The sequence below is a fragment of the Oncorhynchus masou genome, chromosome 2 (assembly GCF_036934945.1).
Source record: "Oncorhynchus masou masou isolate Uvic2021 chromosome 2, UVic_Omas_1.1, whole genome shotgun sequence".
NCBI classification, from domain to species: Eukaryota; Metazoa; Chordata; class Actinopteri; order Salmoniformes; family Salmonidae; genus Oncorhynchus; species Oncorhynchus masou.
The window spans coordinates 50,430,063-50,454,612 of record NC_088213.1 but is presented as its reverse complement, the minus strand read 5'-3'; positions in this window follow the sequence as shown (position 1 = coordinate 50,454,612).

Genomic DNA, 24,550 nt, shown 5'->3' with positions numbered 1-24,550 from the left:
TCATCAGGTCTGTCATCACCGTCTTGTCGTCAGAAAACTTGATGACCACATCAATGGGAGAGAAGTCTATGACATCCCCTCAATATAATACGGTGTCGATAATCAGATAGCCCTGGGTTGTGTTCATAAGGGCACACAGTAGCAAAATGTAGTCTCTCCCTGTTTCAGTCCGTTTTCTTCATTTGGGGCCTAATGAACACAAACCAGGACACCAATTATGTAACCTAACAAAGGAATAAGTCGTCTGCTTTTCTGTAGAGAGCCATTTAAGAGTGAAAATGTAGTGCGTTCAGAAAGTATTCAGACCCCTTGACTTTTTCCACATTTTGTTACATTACAGTCTTATTCTAAAATGGATTACACACAATACAATCTACCCCATAATTAGAAAGCGAAAACAGATTTTTACAAATTTTTGCAAATGTTGACAGTTAAAAACCAGAAATACCTTATTTGCATAAGAATTCACACCCTCTGATCAAATCAAATCAAATAAAATGTATTTATATAGCCCTTCGTACATCAGCTGATTTCTCAAAGTGCTGTACAGAAACCCAGCCTAAAACACCAAAGAGCAAGCAATGCAGGTGTAGAAGCACAGTGGTGTTATGTACTTGAGTGAAGACCCAAAAGCGGTTTTAACAGAAAACAGAGTTCTTTAATGAAAAACAGGAATGGCATAAATCCTCTTCCAACGTTGTCAATGGAACAAAAAGAACGTTAGTATAGTGCAGGATGCACCTGCCAGGCAGACTCCGACAGGATAGGACAAGGTGGAAGCAAACGAGACGACAGCTTGCTTCTGGCATCAAAAACACAAACAAGAATCAGACACTGAAAGTAGCAGGAACAGAGAGAAATAGAGACCTAATCAGAGGGGGAAGAGAGAACAGGTGGGAAAGAGTGAATGAGCTAGTTAGGGGAGATGTAGAACAGCTGAAGAATGAGAGACAGAGAAGGTAACCTAAAAAGACCAGCAGAGAGAGACAGAGTGAAGAGAAAGGACAGGAACAGACATAACAAGACATGACAGTACCCCCCCCACTCACCGAGCGCCTCCTGGCGCACTCGAGGAGGAAACCTGGCGGCAACGGAGGAAATCATCGATCAGCGAACGGTCCAGCACGTCCCGAGAGGGAACCCAACTCCCTCTCCTCAGGACCGTACCCCTCCCAATCCACTAGGTACTGATGACCACGGCCCCGAGGGCGCATGTCCAAAATCTTACGAACCCTGTAGATGGGTGCGCCTCGACAAGGATGGGGGGAGGGACGAGCGGGGGCGCGAAGAACGGGCTTAACACAGGAGACATGGAAGACCGGGTGAACGCGACGAAGATAGCGCGGGAGAAGAAGTCGCACTGCGACAGGATTAATGACCTGAGAAATACGGAACGGACCAATGAACCGCGGGGCCAACTTGCGAGAAGCTGTCTTAAGGGGAAGGTTCTGAGTGGAGAGCCATACTCTCTGACCGCAACAATATCTAGGACTCTTGGTCCTACGCTTATTAGCGGCCCTCACAGTCTGCGCCCTATTACGGCAAAGTGCCGACCTGACCCCCTTCCAGGTGCGCTCGCAACGCTGGACAAAAGCCTGAGCGGAGGGGACGCAGGACTCGGCGAGCTGAGATGAGAACAGCGGAGGCTGGTACCCGAGGCTACTCTGAAAAGGAGATAGACCGGTAGCAGACGAGGGAAGCGAGTTGTGGGCGACTCTGCCCAGGGAGCTGTTCTGACCAAGACGCAGGGTTACGAAAAGAAAGACTGCGTAAAAATGCGACCAACAGTCTGATTGGCCCGTTCGGCTTGACCGTTAGACTGGGGATGAAAGCCGGACGAGAGACTGACGGAAGCCCCAATCAAACGGCAAAACTCCCTCCAAAATTGAGACGTGAACTGCGGGCCTCTGTCGGAAAAGACGTCAGACGGAAGGCCATGAATTCGGAAAACATTCTCGATAATGATCTGAGCCGTCTCCTTAGCAGAAGGGAGCTTAGCGAGAGGAATGAAATGAGCCGCCTTAGAGAATCTATCGACAACCGTAAGAATAACTTTCTTCCCCGCTGATGAAGGCAGTCCGGTGATAAAATCTAAAGCGATGTGAGACCACGGTCGAGAGGGAATGGAAGCGGTCTGAGACGGCCGGCAGGAGGAGAGTTCCCAGATTTAGTCTGCGCGCAGACCGAACAAGCGGCGACAAATCGACGCGCGTCACGTTCCCGAGTGGGCCACCAGAAACGCTGGCGAATGGAAGCGAGCGTACCCCCGAACGCCGGGGTGGCCGGCTAACTTGGCAGAGTGGGCCCACTGAAGAACGGCCGGACGAGTAGGAACGGGAACGAACAGAAGGTTCCTAGGACAAGCTCGCGGCGACGGAGTGTGAGCGAGTGCTTGCTTTACCTGCCTCTCAATTCCCCAGACAGTCAACCCGACAACACGCCCCCAGGGAGAATCCCCTCGGGGTCGGTGGAGACCTCAGAAGAACTGAAGAGACGAGATAAAGCATCAGGCTTGGTGTTTTTGAGCCCGGACGATAAGAAATAACAAACTCGAAACGAGCGAAAAACAGAGCCCAACGAGCCTGACGCGCATTAAGTCGTTTGGCTGAACGGATGTACTCAAGGTTCCTATGGTCAGTCCAAACGACAAAAGGAACGGTCGCCCCTCCAACCACTGTCGCCATTCGCCTAGGGCTAAGCGGATGGCGAGCAGTTCGCGATTACCAACATCATAGTTACGTTCTGACGGCGATAAGCGATGAGAGAAAACGCGCAAGGATGGACCTTGCCGTCAGAGAGAGAGCGCTGAGAAAGAATGGCTCCCACGCCCACCTCTGACGCGTCAACCTCAACAACAAACTGTCTAGAGATGTCAGGTGTAACAAGAATAGGTGCGGATGTAAAACGATTCTTAAGAAGATCAAAAGCTCCCTGGGCGGAAACGGACCACTTAAAGCACGTCTTAACAGAAGTAAGGGCTGTGAGGGGAGCTGCCACCTGACCGAAATTACGGATGAAACGACGATAGAAATTAGCGAAGCCCAGAAAGCGCTGCAGCTCGACGCGTGACTTAGGAACGGGCCAATCAATGACAGCCTGGACCTTAGCGGGATCCATCTTAATGCCCTCAGCGGAAATAACGGAACCGAGAAAAGGGACAGAGGCGGCATGAAAAGTGCACTTCTCAGCCTTCACATAAAGACAGTTCTCCAAAAGGCGCTGGAGGACGCGTCGCACGTGCTGAACATGAATCGAGAGAGACGGTGAAAAAATCAGGATATCGTCCATGTAAACGAAAACAAAAATGTTCAGCATGTCTCTCAGGACGTCGTTAACTAGTGCCTGAAAGACAGCTGGAGCGTTAACGAGGCCGAAAGGAAGAACCCGGTATTCAAAGTGCCCTAACGGAGTGTTAAACGCCGTCTTCCACTCGTCCCCTCCCTGATGCGCACGAGATGGTAGGCGTTACGAAGGTCCAATTTGGTGAAAAACCTGGCTCCCTGCAGGATCTCGAAGGCTGAAGACATAAGAGGAAGCGGATAACGATTCTTAACTGTTATGTCATTCAGCCTCGATAATCCACGCATGGGCGCAGGGACCCGTCCTTCTTCTGAACAAAAAACCCCGCTCCGGCGGGAGAGGAGGAGGAGACTATGGTACCGGCGTCGAGCGAAACCGACAAATAATCCTCGAGAGCCTTACGTTCGGGAGCCGACAGAGAGTATAATCTACCCCGGGGGGAGTAGTTCCCGGAAGGAGATCAATACTACAGTCATACGACCGGTGTGGAGGGAGAGAAGTGGCCTTGGAACGACTGAACACCGTGCGCAGATCGTGATACTCCTCCGGCACCCCTGTCAAATCGCCAGGCTCCTCCTGTGAAGAAGAGACAGAGGAAACAGGAGGGATAGCAGACATTAAACAGGTCACATGACAAGAAACATTCCAGGATAGGATAGTATTACTAGACCAATTAATAGAAGGGTTATGGCGCACTAGCCAGGGATGACCCAAAACAACAGGTGTAAAAGGTGAACGAAAATTAAAAAAGAAATGGTTTCGCTATGATTACCAGAGACAGTGAGGGTTAAAGGCAGCGTCTCACGCTGAATCTTGGGGAGAGAACTACCATCTAAAGCGAACAAGGCCGTGGGCTCCCTAACTGTCTGAGAGGAATGTCATGTTCCCGAGCCCAGGTCTCGTCCATAAAACAGCCCTCCGCCCCAGAGTCTATCAAGGCACTGCAGGAAGCAGATGAACCGGGCCAGCGGAGATGGACCGGAAAGGTAGTGCGTGATCCAGAAGGAGAGGCCTGAGTAGTTGCGCTCACCAGTAGCCCTCCCCTTACTGATGAGCTCTGGCTTTTACTGGACATGAGGTGACAAAAATGACCAGCGGAGCCGCAGTAGAGACAGAGGCGATTGGTGATTCTCCGTTCCTTCTCCTTGGCCGAGATGCGGATACCCCCAGCTGCATAGGCTCAGCATCCGAGCCGGCGGAGGAGGGTGGCAGTGATGCGGCAGGTGGCAGTGATGTGGAGAGGGGAGCAACGGAGAACGCGAGCTCCTTTCCACGAGCTCGGCGACGAAGATCAAACCGTCGCTCTATGCGAATAGCGAGAGCTATTAAGGAGTCCAGACTGGAAGGAACCTCCCGGGAGAGGATCTCATCCTTAACCTCGACGAGGAGACCCTCCAGAAAACGAGCGAGCAAAGCCGGCTCGTTCCAGTCACTAGAGGCAGCGAGAGTGCGAAACTCAATAGAATAATCCGTTATGGATCGATTCCCCTGACATAGTGAAGACAGGGCCCTGGAAGCCTCCTCCCCAAAAACAGAACGGTCAAAAACCCGTATCATCTCCTCCTTAAAGTCCTGATACTGGTTAATACACTCAGCCCTCGCCTCCCAGATTGCCGTGCCCCACTCACGCGCCCGTCCGGTAAGGAGAGAAATGACGTAGGCGATACGGGCTGCGCTCCTGGAGTAAGTGTTGGGCTGGAGAGAGAACACCACATCACACTGAGTGAGGAATGAGCGGCACTCAGTGGGCTCCCCAGAGTAACAGGGCGGGTTGTTGATCCTGGGCTCCGGAGACTCGGAAACCCTGGAAGTGGGCGGTGGATCGAGGTGGAGTTGGTGAACCTGTCTTGTGAGGTCGGAGACTTGGACGGCCAGGGTCTCAACGGCATGTCGAGCAGCAGACAATTCCTCCTCGTGTCTGCCTAGCATCGCTCCCTGGATCTCGACGGCGGAGTGAAAAGGGTCCGGAGCCGCTGGGTCCATTCTTGGTCTGATTCTTCTGTTATGTACTTGAGTGAAGACCCAAAAGCGGTTTTAACAGAAAACAGAGTTCTTTAATGAAAAACAGGAATGGCATAAATCCTCTTCCAACGTTGTCAATGGAACAAAAGAACGTTAGTATAGTGCAGGATGCACCTGCCAGGCAGACTCCGACAGGATAGGACAAGGTGGAAGCAAACGAGACGACAGCTTGCTTCTGGCATCAAAAACACAAACAAGAATCAGACACTGAAAGTAGCAGGAACAGAGAGAGAAATAGAGACCTAATCAGAGGGGGAAGAGAGAACAGGTGGGAAAGAGTGAATGAGCTAGTTAGGGGAGATGTAGAACAGCTGAAGAATGAGAGACAGAGAAGGTAACCTAAAAAGACCAGCAGAGAGAGACAGAGTGAAGAGAAAGGACAGGAACAGACATAACAAGACATGACAAGTGGCTAGGAAAAACTCCATAGAAAGGCCAAAACCTAGGAAGAAACCTAGAGAGGAACCAGGCTATGAGGGGTGGCCAGTCCTCTTCTGGCTGTGCAGGGTGGAGATTATAACAGAACATGGCCAAGATGTTCAAATGTTCATAAATGACCAGCAATGGTCAAATAATAATAATCACATGCAGAACAGATACTCGAAATTAACTCACATGCATCCTGTTTCCATTGATCATCCTTGAGATGTTTCTACAACTTGATTGGAGTCCATCTGTCGTGAATTTAATTGATTGGACATGATTTGGAAAAGCACACACCTGTCTATATAAGGTCCAAGAGTTGACAGTGCATGTCAGAGCAAAAACTAAACCATGAGGTCAAATACATTGTCCGTAGAGCTGCCAGACAGGATTGTGTCGAGGCACAGATCTGGGGAAGGGTACCAAACATTTTCTGTAGCATTGAAGGCCCCCAAGGACACAGTGTCCTCCATCATTCTTAAATGGAAGAAGTTTCGACCAACCAAGACTCTTCCTAGAGCTGGCCGCCCGGCCAAACTGAGCAGTCGGGGGAGAAGGGTCTTGATCAGAGGTGACCAAGAACCCGATGGTCACTCTGACAGAGATTTAGAGTTACTCTGTGGAGATGGGAGAACCTTCCAGAAGAACAACTCTCTCTGTAGCACTCTACCAATCAGGCCTTTATGGTAGAATGGCCAGACGGAAGCCACTCCTCAGTAAAAGGCACGACAGCCAGCTTGATGTTAGCCAAAAGGCACCTGAGACAAGATTCTCTGGTCTGATGAAACCAAGATTTAAATATTTGGCCTGAATGCCAAGCATCACGTCTGGAGGAAACTTGGCACCATCCCTACGGATGCTGCATAGTGGTGGCAGCATCATGCCGTGGGGATTTGTTTCAGTGACAGGGAATGGGAGACTAGTCAGGATCGAGGCAAAGATGAACGGAGCTAAGTACAGAGAGATCCTTGATGACAACCTGCCCCAGAGCTCTCAGTAACTCAGACTGGCGCAAAGGTTCACCATCCAACAGGACCATAAACGCTAAGCACACAGCCAAGACAACGCAGGAGTGGCTTCGGGACAAGTCTCTGAATGTCCTTGACTGGCCCAGCCAGGGCCTACTTGAACCCGGTGTACCATCTCTGGAGAGACCTGAAAATAGCTGTGCAGCAACGCTCCCCATCCATCCTGACAAAGCTTGAGAGGATCTACAGAAAAGAATGGAAGAAACTCACCAAATACAGGTGTGCCAAGCTTGTAGCATCATACCCAAGAAGACTCAAGGCTGCAATCATTGCCAAAGGTGCTTCTAACAAAGCACTGAGTAAAGGGTCTGAATATTTATGTCAATATGATATTTCATTTGTTTATTTTTTTATTTCATAAAATGTCTAAAAACCTGTTTTTGCTTTGTCATTATGTGGTACTGTGTGTAGATTGATGAGGAGGGAAAAAATCATTAATTTTAGAATAAGGCTGTAACCTAATAAATCAAGGGGTCTGAATAGGCACTGTACTTCAAAATGCCCTCTTCACAGATAGGTGCTGTGGCATATTTGGCTTTATATAACCTTCATGAAAAATATATTGACGCCTAAATAGCCATTGGATAAGTAATGGTGAGAGTTGAATTCACTATGACCAAATTTAACCTTGGCAGATGCTTATATGCATAATGACTTCGAAAAGATTGAGTATTTACTTTTCAGTACATGTGACCCCACTGGGAATTGAACCTATTACCCTGGCGCTACACTCTTACCAACTGAGCCATACCTGACAACTTACATTCCTCTGCAAATGTGCCATTAATATCCAATTTTGTCATCAAGAGAGTTGAAACATTCTCACAGGCGACATCCTGATCTTATTTATTTTCTCTATCAATAATAAAAGTGGCGATGGTAAGTTGTCCCATTAAACATAATCATATTCTAAAACTAAAATGGAATAACCCAGGGAAGTGAGTGATTACTGGGGCTCAGGTGGATGGTGAAAAAGAGAAGAGGATGGAGGGATGTAGTGGGGGTATCGCTCCACTTGGACCCGAGGGCTTTCCGTGTGTTAATAGGGTGCTAACATAATTAGCGATCAGCCAATGAGGTGGGCTCATTCTGACATTTGCTCAGTCGAGTGAAAGAGAGAGTAAAAATCAATTGGGACCCATTTCTGATTGCATCAAGGATTGCTAGCAAAGGTGCTAGCAAAGTAAAGGTTGTGGTTCAACACACACTCACTCAAATTGCTTCGGATAGAATCGTCTGCTAAGAAGTGTTATGCCCCTGGAGCTGTGTGTGAAGATGCACTTTAAGTGTGACTGTTTGGGGTATCGCCTGTTGTCAAGGAAAGCAGATTTTGACACCAACGCTCTAAGTTGTTCATAAGCTCCTGTTTAATAAATGCTTACTGTGTCTGAAAGTGAGCTATTGAGGTTGTACATTTGTTCCCTCTATATCGCCTAATCAACACATTTCACCAACTGTTAAAACGTTGACAGTAATACACAGAGGTGTTTGTGGTCGCGAATTACATGTTGCATCAACATAATTGTGTGTGACAGTATAAGTCAGAAGAATATAAGAGAGTCAGGGGTCTTGAACACAGTATTGGTAAGTTGATGAATTGGAATTTTAAATATGAGCAGCAATGAACAGGGTTCACAGGACCACAGAAAGGAAACACTATCAGTTGGATAACGAAGCAAGCACTCTATCATGTACAGTCAAAATCTGTGGGGTAAATGATTTAAATCTCAGTTGGTAGACTTCACATTAGCATTCCAAAATACTTAAATACACTCTCAAATCTGTAATACGCTGTCTGCACAAGTGGAGGAACTTATAAAAGAGCCACTTCTCACCTTGTTCAGATCATATAACAGGGCAACAATATGCGATTATACAGATATACTAATCACGATATTTCACACTGTTCGTCCGCAAAATTTAAAGCTAACATTCATTTGCCTGAGACAAAATCAACGTATCTATAGTTATTGGTCTATTATCCTATATCCTATCCTATCCAATGACACCTATAGCGCCACAAACTGGTGTGGTGCAGCCATCTAAGGTTGCAGTGACTTTATATTCCCACAGCTTCTAAGGACATATACATAAGGTTTACATGCCAAATTTCATGGCCCCATGTCCATTGGTTCAATTCTTTAGGCTTTTGAGTGTAGGGGTATTTTGATGTTTGGATGAAAAACGTACCCAAATGAAACTGCCTATTTCTCAGGCCCGGAATCTAGAATATGCATATACTTGTCGGATTAGGATAGAAAACACTCTAAAGTTTCCAAAACTGTCAAGATATTGTTTGTAAGTATAACAGAACTGATATTGCAGAAAGAGGAAAAACCAAACCGGAAGTGCTGTTTTTACTGAAAGCTCCCTGTTCCATTGCCTGCCTTCACTCTATTTAAAGGGATTTCAACCAGATTCCTTTTCCTATGGCTTCCACATGTTGTGAACAGTCTTTAGACACAGTTTCAGGCTTTTATTTTGAAAAATGAGCAAGAAAGATCAAATCACTTCATTGTATGGCTGGGTGCCAGCAGCATTTTGCATGCGCAACAGCTTGGAGCAGCCATTTTCTCTCTCTCTCCTATTGAAGAAGCTGCAGTCCCGGTGGAAATATTATTGATTATATTTTGTAAAAACAACCTGAGAATTGATTAGAAAAAAACGTTTGACATGTTTCTACAAACTTTACGGATAGTATTTGGAATTTTCGTTTGCCCGGTCGTGACCGCTCGAGCCTGTGGATTTCTGAACATAACGCACCAACCAAATGGAGGTATTCTTTATGGTATTCTTTATGGAACAAAAGGAACATTTATTGTGTAACTGGGAGTCTCGAGAGTGCAAACATCCGAAGATCATTAAAGGTAAGCGATTAATTTTATTGCTTTTCTGTCTTTCGTGAACAATCTACTTGGCTGCTAGCTGTTTCTAATGTTTTGTCTGCTGAGAGAGATGTCCTTACATAAACGCTTAGTATGCTTTCACCGAAAAGCTTTTTTGAAATCTGACACGCCAGGTGGATTAACAACAAGCTAAGCTGTGTTTTGTTATATTGCACTTGTGAGTTCATGAAACAAATATTTTTTGTAATTTAATTTGAATTTGACACTCTGCAATTCAGCGGATGTTGACGAAAATGATCCCGGTAACGGGATGGGCGCATCAAGAAGTTAAGCCCTGGTATGATATGATGCCATCTAGTGGTGTGGCGTGGCCGACTTTGAATTCAGCAACTAATCATTCTCAGATTCATTAATCTAATTAATTGAGTCTATTGTATACCACATCCAGAGTAAATATGATTTATGGATAATGAAAATATATATTTTAAATTATTTTTAGTATATGTACTAACATGCATATGTACAGTCCTTCCATATTTGAATATAGATTTAAAAAAAAAATCAAAACCATTAAAGACTGATGAAGAGTCTAAATACAGAATTTGACGTGAATCTGACATATGGCTCATGAGAAGATAGGGATGGTCAGTAAGATACACCTGCTGGAGTGCGTGCTACGGGTGGGTGTTGCCATCGTGACCAGTGAACTGAGATAAGGCGGAGCTTTACCTAGCATGGACTTGTAGATGACCTGGAGCCAGTGGGTCTGGCGACGAATATGTAGCGAGGACCAGCCGACTAGAGCATACAGGTCGCAGTGGTGGGTGGTATAAGGTGCTTTAGTAACAAAACGGATGGCACTGTGATAAACTGCATCCAGTTTGCTGAGTAGAGTATTGGAAGCTATTTTGTAGATGACATCACCAAAGTCGAGGATCAGTAGGATAGTCAGTTTTACTAGGGTAAGTTTGGCGGCGTGAGTGAAGGAGGCTTTGTTGCGGAATAGAAAGCCGGCTCTAGATTTGATTTTAGATTGGAGATGTTTGATATGAGCCTGGAAGGAGAGTTTACAGTCTAGCCAGACACCTAGGTACTTATAGATGTCCACATATTCTAGGTTGGCACCATCCAGGGTGGTGATGCTAGTCAGGTGTGCGAGTGCAGGCAGCGAACGGTTGAAAAGCATGCATTTGGTTTTACTTGCGTTTAAGAGCAGTTGGAGGCCACGGAAGGAGTGTTGTATGGCATTGAAGCTCGTTTGGAGGTTAGATAGCACAGTGTCCAAGGAAGCGCCAGAAGTATACAGAATGGTGTCGTCTGCGTAGTTGGATCTGGCAAGACGCATCATTCACCCAAGTTTATTACAAATCGGGCCAGTGGTGTCTAAGATATTGCGTGTGACATGCGTATGTTAACGGACGTCAACAGATCCATAGTCCCCCTCCCAATTTTATTGGAGATGGACAAAATATAAATAAGAATTCAAACAATAGCCATAGGGATTCAGTGAAACAGGATCCTGTGTGTCTCAGTTGGTAGAGCATAGCGCTTGCAACGCCAGGGTTGTGGGTTTGATTCCCATAGTGGACCAGTATGAAAATGTATGCACTTACAAGTTAAAAAAACTAAAAACTAAAATGCAAACACAATAGGTATACTTTCTGTAATAACTATGAAACAATATTTGTTGACAAAAAACAGTACAATACTTGCAGTTATAACCAAAGGTAAATTCATGTTATATGTAGGTTACATTGTTGTTACAACACACGTAATTGTAATGTACCATCAATGTAATTGCAAATCTCAATGGGTACATCAAATCTGTTGTTACAATGAAAACTATTGTAACTATATTGTAGCTACTCAGAAAAAATCAACATAAGAGAGGGTAAACACAATAGGTATGCCTTCTGTAGTTACTATGTAGTTACAGTAAGTAGTTAACAGTAACTAGTACACTAATTGCAGTTAAGACCAAAGGGAAAATCTAATTCTATGTAGGTACAAATCAAGCCAGTGGTGTCTGAGATATCGTGGAATCCACATGCATGTAATTATAATGTACTACATATGGTATTACACATTGCATATGTTAAATCAAATCAACTCTGAAATTACAATGACAACAATGTTGTTACAATGAAAAGTCGCATAACTACAATGTACCTACTCAGGAAAAAACAACTTGACGTGAAGTGTACGACAGGTAGGACATTTGTAATGACTTTTGTAGTTACTATGTAACAATCGATGTAGACAACAACTTGAAATAGGTTCAACCAGTACAGGCAAGTATGGTCAACCAGTACAGGCAAGTAGGGTCAACCAGTACAGGCAACCAATAAAATCATTATTGACGATCACTCGGGGTCGAGCATGAATGTACTCCTGGTGGGCTCTGCTTGTGAGTCTTCAGATGGCTGAAGAGTCTGAACCGAGAGCCACGTTGTGGAGCAGTATGGGCATGGGGGAATGGTGGTGGATAATGGTGGTTGGGCATTCTTGGTGGCAAGCCACTCCTTTGGTTGTTGCCGCTTATCCTCTGTAGCATGGAACAGATCTTTTTTAGACAGTACAGCCCAGCAGCAAACTTAGCAATTTGGAGGCCCATTTCAAATTGCCATTGGGGGGCCTCCCACTCCTGCCTTCGAAAAACACAGCGGCCGTGTCCTTAATCTGGCTTACTTATATCCTTATGATATGAAGTAGATGCAGAAAGTAAACAGCATAGTGGGTCCATTTCAGCAACAACTAATGGTGTTGAAGCGCGAGGCTCAACTTCTCAGCTGTTTTGGTCCTGTGGCTACCATGCTGTAACAACATGAAGCGAACCCTTGTACATGCGCAGAAACTGTGTTCACGGCTCTGAGGTGTGACCAATTTGGAGTTTGAATTTGGGAGCACCAGTGAGACTATAACAATGGTTGCACCATTACTACATCAAAACAGATTTGTGATGGCATTGTTAATTGGGGTCAGAAAAAAACACTGAGCAATGTCAGAACTTTTCTAGACATATATTTTTTTATGTTTATTTTTCACTAATGTTTGTCATCATTCCCGTGTGGTGTTATATACCTGGCTGGCTGTGCTATTCAAAGTGTGTTTTTTGGCAGAAATGCCATCTGGAACATGTGAACTTTCATGTGCCTTAATACGAATAAAATTGTTACATTTCGAGCCTTGTTGGTTAAGCCACAGAAAAAGACAGGAACATTCCCATGATTGTCTGAGCTAATGAGTGGGCTGGACATGTCGAGAGAGGAGTTCGGATTGGTCTGCCATATAGAAGGCTTCTGTCCATTTGAGCTTGTCAGTCTCTGTTGGTAAGCCTGCTGACGTGGTTAGCTAGCAAACATTGAACCTGATTTGTTAGCTCCCAGCATATTCATGCAGGGTAGTAATGACATGATTTGGCACTATGTTCATTGTTGTTTAACTAGTTAATGTTAGCTGACTGGCACGTTAGCTAACGCTATGTGACGTGTGTTCTTACATATTGTTTTCCTAGCTAGGTTTATTGTTTACCTAGCTATTTAGCTAAATGTCTTAAGCTAAAATGTACAAAACTGGTTGAATATGGCCGGTGTCAGTAAACATCTGCAAATTAGAGTAATGAAATTGGTTAGGCTGTTTTCATGTTTTCCAGACGTAAACAAATCATCGGCCAGAGCATCAAGTCTGTGCTCTGAAAGCTCAGAGAGCAACCCGAGATGGATTGGGCTAAAGCTTAAGAGGGAGTGAACAATGCTGAATGGGTGTAGACTAGATATCAAAATATTCAAAGGCGATTTTCTCAAAGGTGAGTTTACAAGTTTTTCAACTTTCAAAGCAGAATAACTTTCCCATTGTTCCTCAAAAACCGGGTGTATAATATACAATGTTGTAGCTCTGTCTCTAATTTTAACATATGTAAAAAACACAATTTCACATTTTGCTACATATGACCAAATCCAGGTGGTGAGTCACATGGAAAACATTGGTACCACCTGCCCTCAAACCTGTCTGATGCCAGAGGCTATCCTGGACCCCACAGTAACTTCCTCATTTAAATAGGACAACCCAATATCTCTTCAACTCTCCTGGTATGATTCGTGAAATGAGTACTCATTCACACAATAAACAGTTTTCTATTTTTTGGGGGGACTGTTTAGACCAAAACTATCGATTGACAACAATATGCTCAGTTTTCTTGCTAAATAGTTTAAAGTGCCATCCTCTTCTTGTCTCCTTCCCCAATCAGTAGTGACATGGAGGTATTTGACTTATTCTGCCCTTGAGTTGCGTTCCAATGCAAAACTAGACAGATAGCTAAAACTAAGTCTTCAATAAAACTCCCAAGGCGTGACTTTTCTTGAATGAATATATTGAAAAGGTTTATGTTGTGAAACTGCAAAATACAGAAAAGAATATACTTTAGTATTCAATTCACACCGACATACTGTAGCTGTACATTATACATTTGAAGTTGCATAAATACAAAGCACGCGCTAAGGTACCATGCATCTGGCATGATGCCAAACCATATTGCTAATTGTTAACCATATGGTAATTGGCTCCTTTCATTACTCTAATAATGTACAACCATCTATGTAGAATAACAAAGCATATTACACTAGGAACAGTAACAAAACTACAGTATTGTATATTTTACAATTCGTTTGCATGACGCATGAGCAAAGTAATACAGCTAACGACATACATTAAAGGCATTGCAATTTGTGAGTAAATGCAACCAACATTGATATGTAAGTAATCCTTCTCACTACCCCCCTTAATGATTTAGAACTCTATCAATAACAAGATTATCATCATTAGCTAAATGCTTGAATCGAACTTACAAACAAACATTTTTCCAAGGCTGAAGCGTGACAAGAAATAACTACATTGAAAGACCTGCAACGTAGCATTGTTTGTAGCTGCTTCTATGCATTCAGAACAAATTCTGTGCTTCCTGTTTGCGTCATCTTTCTAAGTACCAGAAAGCCCCACTAGGGGGCAAATAACACCATTGAACAAAATGAAAATCCAATTTAATCATTGTAATAAAATAATCTGTTACCTTCTAACAGGATGGCAGCACACTCCCCGCCTGGTATAATGAAATTGTGCCACTATGAAATAAAACATATCAAGAAACAAATAATGTCCTTTCTATTTTTATCTTTTGTCTCTAGGATGCTTCAGAAAGAAGAACAACATCTCTGAGATTGGTCTCAGAAACACCTTAGCAGCTCCTTGCTTGACAATTTTTTGTTCTACTTTCCTAACCTTTTTGTCAGTACTGGGAAAGGTTTTTACCACAAGCCCGACTGGCCAGTCATTTCTGTGTGCCTGACTGTCTTTCAATAAGACAACATCTCCCACTTTTACATTTGGCTTTTCTGCTGTCCATTTTCTGCGTCTCTGCAGCGTTGTCAGGTACTCCTGTCTCCACCTTTTCCAAAAGGTGTCAGCGAGACACTGGACTTGCTTCCACTGTTTTCCATGAAGGTCGTTCATGCTGAAGTATCCAGAAGGGGCTGAGGTAGCGCTGGTCTTTTGTGTAAGTAACATTGAGGGTGTGAGAATGGTAGGTATGCCAGGGTCGGTTGATACTGACACTAAGGGTCTCGCATTGATTATTGCCATAACTTCAGACATAAGAGTGCTCAAGACCTCATGTGTGAGATGAGTGGAGCCCGTCTGAAACAGCATAGCATCAAGAATATGTCTGTCAACCCCAATGAGTCTCTCCCAAGAACCACCCATATGAGACGAGTGTGGAGGATTAAATATCCAAGTACATCCCTTATCTGAGAGGTATTTAGTCAGTTCTGAGTTATTTGTGTCGATACCCAGTTCCCTGCAGGCACCTATAAAGTTGGTACCTCGATCAGACCGTAGCACTTTTGCTGGACCACGGATAGCGAAAAAACGCCTCAGCGCGTTGATGAAGCTGGATGTGGACATGGATTCGATAAGCTCGATATGGACTGCTCTAGTAGACATACATGTAAAGAGCACCGCCCAGCCTTTGGAGTCTGCACTACCACCTCTAGTGCGACGAGTTATGACATTCCATGGTCCAAACACATCAAGTCCAACGCTGGTGAATGGTGGTTCAGATGTGAGTCTGTCTGCAGGCAAGTCAGCCATTTTTTGGTCAACTAACCTCCCTCTAACCTTGCGGCAGGTGACACACTTGTGAATGATACCAGAGACCAGACGTTTGCTCCCAATAATCCAGAAGCCTGCTGCTCAAATAGCTCCATCTGAAAAATGACGGCCTTGGTGAGCCACTTGCTGGTGATAATGTCTTACCAGCAGAGTGGCAACATGATGTGTCCGTGGGATGATGAGAGGATGTTTTTCGTCTTGTAACATGTCGGCGGAGGATAAGCGACCTCGCACCCTCAGCAACCCATCCTCATCAATCACTGGGTTCAGCTTTTTCAGTGGACTTTGCTTTGGGAACTCTTTTCCTTTTTCAATGCATTTGAATTCCTCTCTGAAGGCTTCATGTTGCACACAGTGAATGATTGCTGTTTTGGCTTGTGACAACTCACTTGTACCGCATGGTTTATTACAGTCATGCCAGCCTCTGCAGCTGGTGTTGTCTGCACCTTCATGGAAGGATCTTGCAAACATGAATGAGTCATGCTGTGGCTCGATTGAGAGCTTTCTAGCTTGAGAACCTCTCAAAACGATGAGAGCCGAGTTGAGCTCCAGAAACTTTAGAGGCAAAGACAGTGACGTCTGGTCGAATCTCTGCATCTGTGTGAGGCTCCACACGGTCAAAATTGATATTCTCAGGCTTACTCGAGTTTGTTTGGGTCAGGAACGGTTGACCTGAGAACCAACAACTGTGTTTTAAGAGCGCAGCAAGTATGGGCCTGGTTGCATGGTCTGCTGGATTGCTGTCAGTGTTTACATAGCACCACTGATCTGGATGGGTAGACTTCCTGATGCGAGTTATCCTATTGGCAACATAAACATAGTTCTTGGTTACATCCACAATGTCACCAAAAGATTCTATCTTACTGTCTGTGTAGAACTTGGCTGCATGTATATCAATGTCAATTTCGTATTTGATCAGTTCATACATCTCAACAGCTAGCAAAGCCGCACACAGTTCTAGGCGTGGGATAGTGTGGGCTGGACGAGGGGCCAATTTTGATTTCCCCATGACAAATCCAACATGGCATTGACCTTCCGAGTCAATAACTCTCAGGTAGGCTACCGCTCCTATGGCTACTGTAGAGGCATCCGAGAAGATGTGTAGCTCTCTTCTTTGAGTGGTAGACAAGGAGACTGGGATGTAGGTCCGCTGAATATTCATATGTTCCAACTCCATCAAAGATTCCTTCCACATTTTCCATTCCTCTTCTTTTTCTGTGGGAAGAGGGGCATCCCACTCACTCTGATCAGAAGAGAGTTCTCTGATTAAGGCTTTACCTTGCAATGTTATTGGAGCCACGAACCCAAGGGGGTCATAAAGACTATTCACTGTGGACAGGATGCTTCTCCGCGTAAAAGGCTTCTCATTGTGGGACACCTGGAATGAGAAGCTGTCTGTTTCCAGGTTCAAGGAAAGTCCCAGACTCCGTTGAAAGGGGAGAGGATCCACTCCTAGGTCCAGATCTTTTACGTCTTTCGCACGGTCCTCCATAGGGAAGGCTTCCATAACTGTTTTGCTATTGGATGCAATCTTGTGTAGTTTCATGTTGGACTCTGCCAACATTGCTTGTGTTTTTCTTAGAATGTTGACAGCTTCTTCTGTAGTAGCTACTGATGTCAGACCATCATCGACGTGGAAGTTCCTCACTACATATTGCTTGGGTTCTGACCCGTGTTCCTTCTCACCCTGTAGCGCTGCTCGTCTCATGCAGTAGATGGCTACGGCTGGTGAAGGGCTGTTCCCAAATACATGGACTTTCATCCTGTACTCAGTTATGTTTCTATCTGGGTTGATGTCTTCATACCAGAGAAACCTTAAGTGATCTCTGTGATCCTCACGTACACCAAAACAGTAAAACATTTGTTGCACATCTGCTGTTAGTGCAATGCAATCCTTGCGGAAATGCATTAGGACACCCAAGAGTGTGTTGTTTAAGTCTGGACCACTGAGCAGAACATCGTTAAGCGACACGCCTTGAACCTTAGCACTGGAGTCAAATACTACTCGTATTTGTTCAGGCCTTTGTGGATGGTAAACACCAAATATGGGCAGATACCAATGTTCTTCGTCTCCCTCTAGTGGCTGTGAAGGTTCGGCTTGGTCGTTATCCAGCATCTTTTGCATGAAGTCAATAAAATGACGCTTCATGTCAGGCTATTTGTCTAAAGTCCTGCGAAGTGATGTGAGACGGTTCATGGCCTGCTCCCTGTTATTAGGAAGGCGACGTCTAGTGGGGCGAAAGGGTAGTGGAGCCACCCAGTTGTTTCCATCATCCTGGAAAACCTGTTTGTCCATAATGTCCAAGAAGGCTTTTTCCTCCACTTATGGTGCTGGTTTATCATCGTCTTGTGTTTTGTCGAACACGGAACATCCCAGGCTGTCTGTGTTCACAGTTGTGATTGGATCTCTCGAGTGCAATGTAGACGGAGAGATGTGTTTCTGAGCTACGCTGTTGTAGTTCTCTTTTACCTGGATGATGTCAGGGCAAGGGCTCAGATAGGATGTGTGACCATTTTGAAGTATGTTTGTCCTGAACACATTAACATTGGCTGGTCGGTGAGCCGTTCCTAGACAGACCTCACCCACAATGACCCACCCGAGGTCGAGTCGCTGTGCATAAGGAGTGTCGTGGGGCCCATTGATTTGCTCTCGTACCTTGTGTACCCTTAAGATGTCTCGTCCTAAGAGCAGGAGGATGGGAGCGTCTGGGTCCACAGCTGGATTTCTGTCCATAACTGGTTGCAGATGGGGATGATGATACGCAATGTCGGGGGAGGAAATCTCCATCCTATCGTCTGGCATCATATCACACTCTTTCAGAGTAGGGAGTGTGAGCTGCATGTGTCCATCTATAGACTCCACCATGAAGTTGACGGCTCTCCTGCCTGAAGTCTCTGTTACCCCAGAACACGTCTTCATGGTGTATGAAGCAGAGTTGTCATTGATGTTGAAGAGACTGAAAAACTCTGTCCTGGCCAGAGATTTGTTACTCTGTTCATCAAGCACTACATACATTTTGACAGCTTTCTCTCTTTTCCCAGCCGGATAAGCTTTTATGAGGCATATTTTTGAACATGATCTTGGATTGACTGCCTCACCACAGATCTCTGTACAGTTTGAGGTGACAGATAGAAGAGCATCGTCACCTTGCTCCCCGCCATGCTCTGTCTCTGCTGTAGTGGTGTCTGTATTTGTAGGGGCTGGGCCTGGATGCAGAGCAGCAAGATGCCTGTCGCTGTCGCACTCAGAGCACTTGATTGAAACCTTACAGTCTTTAGCTCTGTGCTGAGTTGACCCACAACATCGGAAACAAATGCCATTGTCTTTGAGATATGATTTGCACTCATCTAGAGTTTTGTATCTAAACCCACAACACTTTTTAAGAGGATGAGTCTTGTTATGTATTGGGCAGTGACGGTCAGGGTTTTCAACCTTTGTCTTACTGGGTTTGGTTTGGTGGTCTGAGGCCTCAGATGACGCATCTGTCTTGTATACAGTCACAGGTGTCTTGCTGCTGTACCTGGCAGGTTTCTCACTTTTCATGGACACCTGGTTAGTTGAGGTGTAGAGGGTGAAGCTGGGGTCACTTCTAATTTTCGCCTGGTTCCTGATGAATCTCGAGAAGAAGGAGAATGGTGGGAATGCTACCCAATAGTTCTCCTTATATTTGGATCCTTGTGCTATCCATTTTTCTTGTAAACTGAATGGAAGTTTCTCTACAATAGGGTTTACCCCCCGAGATGTGTCCAGATAAGCGAGGCCTGGAAGGTACCCTTCTACTTTAGCACACTCCAGTTCGAGAAGAATGTCACCTAGTTCTCTTAGTTTGTGATTGTCTTTGTTAGCCAGTTTTAGAAAATCATACATTTTCTTCAACAGTGCATTCTCGATCACTTCGGGTGTACCATAGCACTCTTCTAGTCGTTGCCAGACCATGTTAAGCCCTGCTGTTGCGTTGAAAATATGGACAGATCTAATTCTGTTTGCTTGCTCAGACGACTCTGCCCCTAGCCACTTGGTAATTAGATCTAACTCTTCCCTGGCTGATAAATTCAAGTCTCTGGTCGCATTGAAAAAGGATGCTTTCCATGCCCAATAATTTTCAGGGCGATCATCAAACTTCAGGAGTCCGGAACTCACCATCTCACGGCGTAGGAGGTGCTTGATGAGGTCTGGTGCCTCAGGGAAGTTTTCTGTGTGTGACTAGAAGTGGGCTTGTTTTCCATTTCCACCATGCTGCTGTTCCTTTCTTTTGAACGGAGAGTCTCTGCTCATGTTCTGTTGTTTGCTACTTTCTGGATTATGGCATGTAGCTGGGTCAACACTAAGCTCTTGTTTCTCCACTTCAAATAGAAGTTCAGCAAAGTAGGGCCTAGCATGATGTTGCACATACTCACATGTACGTTGGACTGGACTTAAGGGCTGTGTCCCTGTGTCTAGTTCTTTGCGAAGCTCTCTGCATTCTGATCCTACAACTTCTTCAAAGGCTGCAGCTTCAGCCAACACAGCAGCAGCTGCTCTCTCAACTTGGAGAACATATAAACTTGCCTCGAGGTCAGCTTTTTGCTTCAACAAGCTGGCCTCTTTGATGGCTGCCGAACTTGCCGTTGAGGATCTGCTTGACAGTTTTGATGACCTTGATCTTGTAGATTGAGACTTGGTCCCAATGTGCTGAAGAGGCTCTTCCATCTCTCTCTGTTGAACACCTGGCTCTGATTGTTGTGTCGTAGACTGCTGGTCTTCCCGAGGATGATAGGCTTTGTTGGCTGATGAACGTAGAAGCAAAACCACCGTGTGTGGTTATTCTTGAGCTTGAGCCCAGATGTGATGATGTTTTTTCACTATTCTGCCCTTGAATTGCGTTCCCATGCAAAACTAGACAGATAGCTAACAACTAAGTCTTCAATAAAACTCCCAAGGCGTGACTTTTCTTGAATGAATATATTGAAAACGTTTATGTTGTGAAACTGCAAAATACAGAAAAGAATATACTTTAGTATTCAATTCACACCGACATACTGTAGCTGTACATTAAACATTTGAAGTTGCATAAATACAAAGCACACGCTAAGGTACCATGCATCTGGCATGATGCCAAACCATATAGCTAATTGTTAACCATATGGTAATTGGCTCCTTTCATTACTCTAATAATGTACAACCATCTATGTAGAATAACAAAGCATATTACAGTAGAAACAGTAACAAAACTACAGTATTGTATATTTTACAATTCGTTTGCATGACGCATGAGCAAAGTAATACAGCTAACGACATACATTAAAGGCATTGCAATTTGTGAGTAAATGTAACCAACATTGATATGTAAGCAACTCTATCAATAACAAGATTATCATCATTAGCTAAATGCTTGAATCGAACTTACAAACAAATATTTTTCCAAGGCTGGAGCGTGACAAGAAATAACTACATTGAAAGTAGCGTCGTTTGTAGCTGCTTCTATGCGTTCAGAACAAATTCTGTACTTCCTGTTTGCGTCGTCTTTCTAAGTACCAGAAAGCGCCACTAGGGGGCAAATAACACCATTGAACACAATGAAAATCCAATTAATCCATTGTATTAAAATAATCTGTTACCTTCTAACAGGATGGCAGCACATGACTGTTGAAAGGTAAAACCACCTAGGCATCGTTAATGTTGCTTTATTCTTCCCATGTGTAAGCAGATACGTGTGTAGATGAAGGAGAGGAGGTGAGGAGAGGAATCCAGCCTGATCCCTCATCAACTCTCTTTGCATGAACAGTATTTAGTTATTTACAAGTCACCTCATAAGCAAAATAGAAGTCCCTGGTCTCCTGCCCTCTGAAGAACTGTAGCCCTCTTCATTACTGTATGAAGACTACATTACATTTTCAGTTCTGATTCATGTGTAACTCCATGTATCAGCTATTTGTGTTTACAGCTAAGACCACTCATGTTCCCTGATTAAGAGGTGATGACCACCCCACTACCAGTGTCAACTCTCTCCTGACATGAACTGAAGCCATGTCCCATATGCCCTGATCCACTGGAGCATTGAATGTTTCCTCTCCATGCGCTGTGAGTAGCCCTGTCAATTTTCATTCATTACTGTATGAACAGTGAATCAAATTCACTAACACAACCACATTATTACACATCAATGTGTTCCCGAGTGGCGCATTGGTCTAAGGCACTGCCTCTCAGTGCTAGAGGCATCACTGCAGACCCTGGTTCAATTCAAGGCTGTATCACAAACTGCTGTGTTTGGGACACTTGGCCCAGTGTCGTTCGGGTAGGACGTCATTGTAAATAAGAAATTGTTCTTAACTGAGTTGCCCTGTTAAATAAATATGACATTTTACTCTTCGCTTAGACTAAGTCCTTCATTCATAACTCTTCTGTCAAACTGTGTTGTATACCATTTTATTTGTATTCCCATTCAAATCCTGTCCTGCCCTCAGCGGAATCGTTGAGCTCTTCTCCAACACCCTCCATCCATGATGAGCCTGTCGTGTCCTGAAGTTATGCCTCTGAACACATCAACCCCTGTCCTGACGTGTCCTGAAGTCAGGCCTCTGAACACATCAACCCCTGTTCTGACGTGTCCTGAAGTTATGCCTCTGAACACATCAACCCCTGTCCTGACGTGTCCTGAAGTTATGCCTCTGAACACATCAACCCCTGTCCTGACGTGTCCTGAAGTCAGGCCTCTGAACACATCAACCCCTGTCCTGACGTGTCCTGAAGTTATGCCTCTGAACACATCAACCCCTGTCCTGACGTGTCCTGAAGTTATGCCTCTGAACACATCAACCCCTGTCCTGACGTGTCCTGAAGTTAAGCCTCTGAAGACATCAACCCCTGTCCTGACGTGTCCTGAAGTCAAGCCTCTGAACACATCAACCCCTGTCCTGACGTGTCCTGAAGTCAAGCCTCTGAAGACATCAACCCCTGTCCTGACGTGTCCTGAAGTCAAGCCTCTGAAGACATCAACCCCTGTCCTGACGTGTCCTGAAGTCAAGCCTCTGAAGACATCAACCCCTGTCCTGACGTGTCCTGAAGTCAAGCCTCTGAACACATCAACCCCTGTCCTGACGTGTCCTGAAGTCAAGCCTCTGAAGACATCAACCCCTGTCCTGACGTGTCCTGAAGTCAAGCCTCTGAACACATCAACCCCTGTCCTGACGTGTCCTGAAGTCAAGCCTCTGAACACATCAACCCCTGTCCTGACGTGTCCTGAAGTCAAGCCTCTGAAGACATCAACCCCTGTCCTGACGTGTCCTGAAGTCAAGCCTCTGAAGACATCAACCCCTGTCCTGACGTGTCCTGAAGTCAGGCCTCTGAACACATCAACCCCTGTCCTGACGTGTCCTGAAGTTATGCCTCTGAACACATCAACCCCTGTCCTGACGTGTCCTGAAGTTATGCCTCTGAACACATCAACCCCTGTCCTGACGTGTCCTGAAGTTAAGCCTCTGAACACATCAACCCCTGTCCTGACGTGTCCTGAAGTCAAGCCTCTGAACACATCAACCCCTGTCCTGACGTGTCCTGAAGTTATGCCTCTGAACACATCAACCCCTGTCCTGACGTGTCCTGAAGTTATGCCTCTGAACACATCCACCCCTGTCCTGACGTGTCCTGAAGTCAAGCCTCTGAACACATCAACCCCTGTCCTGACGTGTCCTGAAGTCAAGCCTCTGAACACATCAACCCCTGTCCTGACGTGTCCTGAAGTCAAGCCTCTGAAGACATCAACCCCTGTCCTGACGTGTCCTGAAGTCAAGCCTCTGAACACATCAACCCCTGTCCTGACGTGTCCTGAAGTCAAGCCTCTGAAGACATCAACCCCTGTCCTGACGTGTCCTGAAGTCAAGCCTCTGAAGACATCAACCCCTGTCCTGACGTGTCCTGAAGTCAAGCCTCTGAAGACATCAACCCCTGTCCTGACGTGTCCTGAAGTCAAGCCTCTGAACACATCAACCCCTGTCCTGACGTGTCCTGAAGTCAAGCCTCTGAAGACATCAACCCCTGTCCTGACGTGTCCTGAAGTCAAGCCTCTGAACACATCAACCCCTGTCCTGACGTGTCCTGAAGTCAAGCCTCTGAACACATCAACCCCTGTCCTGACGTGTCCTGAAGTCAAGCCTCTGAAGACATCAACCCCTGTCCTGACGTGTCCTGAAGTCAAGCCTCTGAAGACATCAACCCCTGTCCTGACGTGTCCTGAAGTCAAGCCTCTGAACACATCAAGTCTTGCCTCATACCCTCATTCAATCATCATGATCCCTTCCAAATACAACCAATATATCATATTAATATACATCTATTTCACTCCCTGCTTGGACTTAAGTCATTCAATCATAGCTTAAATGTTGTGAGTCACTAAGTATTCAAACCCTTTGTTATGGCAAGCCTAAATAAAAAATAAAAATATGCTAAACAAGTCACACAATAAGTTTAATGGGCTCACAATGTGCATTAATAGTGTTTAACATTATTTTTGAATGACTACCTCATATATGTACCCCACAAATTTAACTATCAGTAAGGTCCCTCAATCGAGCAATGAATTTCAAACCCAGATTCAACCACAAAGACCAGGGAGATTTTCCAATGCTTCGCAAAGAAGGGAACCTATTGGTAGATAGGTAAAATAATTGAACATTGAATATCAAAATGCTGCCCAGACTATTTGCATTGCCCCCCCCGTATTTTACGCCACTGCTACTCTCTATTATTATTTTAATAGTCACTTTAATAACTCTACCTACATGTACATATTA